The sequence below is a fragment of the Crinia signifera genome, chromosome 5, assembly GCF_055691185.1.
Source record: "Crinia signifera chromosome 5, ASM5569118v1, whole genome shotgun sequence".
Classification (NCBI taxonomy): Eukaryota; Metazoa; Chordata; class Amphibia; order Anura; family Myobatrachidae; genus Crinia; species Crinia signifera.
This window is the reverse complement of record NC_139221.1, coordinates 722,208-728,495: the sequence shown is the minus strand read 5'-3', so window position 1 is coordinate 728,495 and position 6,288 is coordinate 722,208. Positions and strand designations below refer to the sequence as shown.

The following is a 6,288-nucleotide window of genomic DNA, read 5'->3' as shown; positions in this document are numbered from 1 at the left end:
TCCAAAAATATTGAGGAATTAGGCAAAAAACTAGAGAAGTGGGAGCAAGATCCACAATTCCAAGCAAACTTCGATAAAAACAAGAAAGAACTAGACCAGTACGAGACAATCATCATAGATCGTAAAAAAACCAAGTTTTTAAGAGATCAAAGGGACTTTGCGACAGGCAAAATATTCAATTGGACACGCTTTCAGAGAGCCCCAAGGAAGAACTACAACCAAGAGAAAAGAGGTACACCATCCCCTTCAGAGTCTGAATACTCAAGCGCTGATGAATTGAGCGACAACTCATACGACAATTCACACACTAACAATCAGCAACATTTTTTAGAGTTTGGAGGGGGAAGGGGTTCCTATCGAGGGGGAGGAAGACAAGAAGGTCCAAGAAGAAATCGAAGAAGGGACTGGACACAATGGGAGCCGCGACAACCAAGTCGCCAGTCACAGAGGAAGAAACCCAATTAGTTCCATCTACTTCCGGCCTCCAAATTATTAATCTGTCCACCCACATCTTGACCACCGACCAACAAAATGTCCTACACAAAGGTCTCTCTTTCTCACCCACTGGGAAGTTTGACAGATTCCGATGGGAAACCAGTATACAGCTATTCAGTCGCAAACTTCTTTTGACTAAATTCCATGCCTCTCGCAAAGAGTCCACCGACTCTGAACAGACCCCAGAATGGTCAACACGAGAATTACAGGCCATAGAGGAGCTTGAAGATCTGGAGAACCCGGAAGAACCCAGTAACAGTAGACCTATATGCAAGAAGCGCTCAACTTTCTTCCCGCAAGATACCATCTGCCCAGAAGTACGAGTCTTTACCAACCTGGTTGCCAAGGACCTGGACCAACTATACCTCAAGAAAAAAATGACTAAATTCCTACCAAAAGGCAACCTGAGCAAACAGGAAGCAAAAGCACTCAGAGAAATTAAAGAACTAACAGACATTGTTGTCAAACCATCTGACAAAGGTGGAAATATAGTCATATGGCCTGTCCCGATGTATTTAAAAGAGGCACACAAACAACTCAACGATACATCGTGTTATACTAAATCCATGTTCGACCCTACCTCGAATTTCCTACTTGGGTATAACAAAATTATTGGCAGGGCACTGGCCAATGGGGTCATTACCAAATCAGAGCACAAATACCTGGAGAATCCCACACCAAGAGTAGCGACATTCTATTTACTTCCAAAGGTCCATAAGTGCCTGGAAGAACCACCCGGAAGACCTATTGTGTCGGGAAATGGCTCCCTAATTGAGAATGCATGCACCTTTCTGGACATCCATCTACGTCACCATGTGGTCAGTTTACCATCGTACACCAAGGATACCACAGATGTCCTCCAGAAACTTCATGACATACAACTAGACGATGACCATCTCCTCGTCTCATTAGACGTTGAGTCACTTTACAATTGCATTAAGCATGATCTTGGCATCCGAGCAGTGCGATATTTCATGCAAATGGAGGGCATTACCCCCTTTCATGAGTTTCTACTGGAGCTCTTGGATTTCTCACTCCGGAAAAACTATTTCATCTTTGAGAATTACTACTATGTCCAGGGAAGGGGTACTGCGATGGGAGCAGCCTGTGCTCCCACCTACGCAAACCTCTTCCTTGGATGGTGGGAGAGGGAAGTTGTCTTCCAAAATGATCCTGACACGGAATGTATCCAAAATTGGATGAGGTACATTGATGACATTCTTGTTATCTGGAAAGGCTCGAAACTCCATCTTACTCAATTCATCGAGCGACTGAACACCAATGACCTGAATTTAAAGTTCACTTTCGAATGTGATAGTAATAGCATCAACTTCCTGGATTTGAGAATCTACAGGGATACTAACAACATGCTCTCCACGGAACTGTATCGAAAGTCCACCTCCACGAATAGTCTGCTTCACAGTACCAGCTCACACTTCCCTCCGACCATCGACAATCTTCCAAAAGGTGAATTTCTACGACTCCGACGCAATTGCTCTGATGACCAGGTTTTCAAAGACAAATGTGAAGACCTATCGCAGAGACTCCATGAACGTGGTTATTCAAAAAGACTCATCAAAAGATCAAAGAAAGCCATACTCTCCACTTCCCGTGAGAAGATCTTGTTCAAAAGTCCCAAAGACACCACGTCCAAGACGATCCGACTGGTAGGGAACTTCTGCCAGGAATGGAAATCGATTAAAAATATCATCCAACGACACTGGCACATTCTTCTGTCCGATCCCGATCTCGCCGCGAACTTGAATACACGAGTGGACATGAGCTGGCGCAGGGCACCTAACCTGAAAGATAATCTGGTGCATAGCCACTACACCGCAAACCAACCGAGGAAACCGCAGACCACAGGGACTTATCCCTGTGGTAATTGTAAAGCATGCGGACATGTCAACAACATCAAGACCGTTGATGACAAATTTGGTACACCGATTCTAATCAGGGAACACTTCAATTGCAAGACCCCTAACGTCATCTACTGCATTACATGCCCATGCAATTTGAGATATATAGGCATGACCTCCAGGCCTCTTAAACAGAGGATCCTGGAACACCTAGGTAACATCAGAAATGCCGTTAGTGACCAATCAAGAATGAAAACTTTAACATCGGTGGCACGACACTTTTTGAGAAAACATGCCTCTAATACCAAAGATCTCAAATTCTGCGGTTTGGAACAACTTCATCTTGGACGAAGAGGAGGAGATATCAACCAAGCACTCCTCCGCAAAGAAAGCTGGTGGATTTTCCACTTGGGATCTCTGACTCCCAAAGGCCTTAACGAAGGCATTAATTACAGTGCTTTCCTGTAAACAGCAAATTCTTCCATTCTCCTCTATTGTAATATCTTCCATTCTCTATCATCATTTATTATATAACTTTACTCAGTGTCGTCTTTTTCCATTATAATATTTGTGCAACCCTTACCAAGCATCCATATTCGTATGGTTTGACAATTTCCCAATCCTCGCCAATCTCTTGCTCTCATCCCTATTCAGCCATGATGCATCCACATTAATGCTCCTCCCCCTTTCTGAGACTATCCCTATTCAGCCATGATGCATCCACATTAATGCTCCTCCCCCTTTCTGAGACTCATTGTCAGCATTTGGGATAAACCCTAAACTGGACCTCAACTATCCGTAGCAACTATTTATATCCACGGATTATCAATTTTTTGCTTGCAGTATTATTATTTCCCTGCATCCATTCCTATACCTCCTTCCCTTCTACTATTTGATGAAGGAAACGATACAAGGGATACACTATACCTTTTCTTCTTAGCATTAATACTTAGGCAAATTTGTCCATTATTTAATATACAATAAACCCATATATTCAATCTTACTTTGTTTAAAATTTTAATATTCATCATGATTTTGCAGGATCCCATTATAGTATGGGTAAACCATCTATTAAGTTCAGACATTACTATTACATATTCATTGTAACTTCTCACATTTCATCTATCCTGTCTACCTAATCTTTTATCATCAGCCTCTGTTAACGGTTAACAAACTAGTTTCCATTACATACTTGGTGTACCTCTTTGTATTATATTTATATACATACATATTTATTATTATATTTTTTGCATATATAATTATTATATTTTTGTATTTTTTCATTCTCATTATTATATTGATTCATTTCCTTTGCAGCGTTCTTAATTACTGTAAAATATACATATGTATATACTCTCAGATCTTTATATGTACATTTTTTGTTTCCTACCATCATTGAATATTATTGTCTGTATCAATTGCCACATCAGCATCCCTTTAAGCTATAGCTGTATAGCTTACTAATGCACAGTCGTTTTGCCATTGTTAAATCTATATCATGCTGTGCACGTACTAACCACTGCAGCAGCATCCCTTCAAGCTATAGCTTACTAATGCACAGTCGTTTTGCCATTATTAAATCCATATTATGCTGTGCACGAACTAAACCACTGCAGCAGCATCCTTTCAAGCTACCATAGCTTCCCGCTTTTGATCTCCGCTATTACAAGCAGAGCGCAACACTGCGTTCCCTGCATTTCCGTCCTCCCCCGTCCTCCCTTCCCTTTAACTCATCCCATGGCCATTTCCATTTCATCCCATCAGTCACTTGTTCACCTTCACTTTCACCCTCCCCTTGGCTCCTATTGGACAGAGCCACACACTTATACCGGCTGTTCAGCTTCCCTGTCAGCGTCCTTTGAGAAAGCCATAGGCGAAACACGTGTGAGGATACGCCTCTGACACACCCCCAACCTCCGTCTTCTACGCTGTTCACTACCTGACATCAGGAGCAGCGGCTCCCGACATTTGGCGTTGGGTGCCGCTTCCTCCCAGCTAAGTACCGTCTTACCCTTTACTCTCTTTGGGGAGCTCATTGTTTCAGCCCTTTGTATCTTATCTTTTCTACCCCCAGACGGCATAGCAACATTTGTTCGCCTCTGACGGCCCCCGCAATTCAGTGCGGGTAACCGTCTGGAGGGGTGTCTTTAACTTCAGCCAGCATTTGAAATATACTGATTCATTGCTTTTACATGTGGTGTTTATTAATGTAGCTAATATCCAAAATATACTCAGCAGTTGCGCTAATTAATTACACCTGGTCACCCATGATAATTATTATAGGTAGCAACGCCCGATCGCAGCAATTATTCTAGGTATGCAGAAATCTAGCTTTTACATTGTTGGTACAAAAGCATCAAGAGAATCTGTTGGTATGATTTATATGACTACTGGTATTTAACTCCATGTGCCTAATATTATCTGATTCTCTGTGTACAATATAACTATTAGATACTGTGTTCAAAATACTACTTCATTACTCTATTTAGGGTATAAACATCGCTACATCTGCAACCCACTCACAGTAGTGGGCTCTGTCTTTTTCCTAAAAAGAAATCATATTGAAACTTCCTTCATATTGTAGCATTTGTTTATTAGCATGAGACCAGCGCTGTTAAACAGTAAAAATTTTTGATCCTGATTGCATGCTTACTTTATTGTGATTGGCACGTTATTTACTGTAATTATCTTCTCCCCCTTTTTCCTCCCCCATATTCTGTCGATATCAGCACAGAACTCTTTACACAGTCTGTACCAATATCTGCTTTTTTTTAAATACACTGCAGATAAAAATCGCTCCATCTGTCTTTGCAGCGTACAGACTGGGCAATCCAGCAATAAATCTCCTCAAGGTAGCATCATAGCTTCTGTCAGAAATTACCATCTACTGACATTTGTGGGGACTAAGATGTACCACTCATGAGGATACAAACCCCAAATAAACTTGGGCACGATCAATTCCCGTCATCTTTAATAAATCTCATCCCATTTTTCAGCAATAATACTGCCAGTCATAACATCGCTGGTTGTGCTGTCCTTAGTATTTAATTTCTTCTCCTTCTGGGACAGGATCAGCAATCAGTGACTCTCTCATTCATTATTGGACACCCAAGGTGGATGATGGACAGCAGAGGTCAAGGTTTGCATTATTGACACCAGCCCGTCTTTTTCGCTATTTTTTCCTCATTTCAGTGCTCTCTCATCAGTCGCGTCGTATCCATCCCCCCTGCAATGCAGGTGAGCACCAGGGTGGACTAATAACGGCACTTCTGACAGCAGAAGCACCTTATTTCATTTGAGCCTCAAACGCTGGTATCCCTCTCGCATGTTCTAAATATTACTACCATACCACACTGGATCGCCTGAACCCATTCCGATTTCAGCAGCTAAGCAGTGTTGGGCCCGGTTAGTACCTTTGGGAAGACTCTTTGGGAATACCGGGTGTTGTAATTAAATTGCAGCAGGAGATCACCTTCTTAATACAGCTCAATCTTACTAATCTTTCTACATGCTTCTGCAAGTTTCACACTCCTAAATCTTTACTATTTCTTTTTACTGTCAGGCAGTGACCTTCCATTACTATTTCCCACTTCCGGGCAATAATTCCCACTTATGACGGAGATAGATTGATATATATCTCTTAAATATTGTGATTCAGTGTGTCAAGCATCCATAATCATATACCTGTACCTTGTATAATCTCCTTATATATTGTCACTAATGAAACAATTTTTGGATAACAACAGGGATTCCCTCTGTTTGCTACAGGTATCTGTGTATTTATCTTAAACATTGCGCTTACTTTGTCAATTGTATCAAGGACCCTCTCTCCTTTTTGATAGGTTAACAACCTTTTATCCTGTGATATTTCCACACACAATGTATTTAATACGTATTGTCTTGTGTAGCACATTGTTTGCATCCAAATATCACC

The 6,288-nt window shown here is 41.5% G+C and overlaps 1 pseudogene; it reads left to right on the top strand.

The window, feature by feature from the left end:
• Nucleotides 1-5,689: 5,689 nt before the first annotated feature.
• On the top strand, nt 5,690-5,807 carry LOC146005987 (5S ribosomal RNA; annotated as a pseudogene).
• The last annotated feature ends 481 nt before the right edge of the window (nt 5,808-6,288 follow it).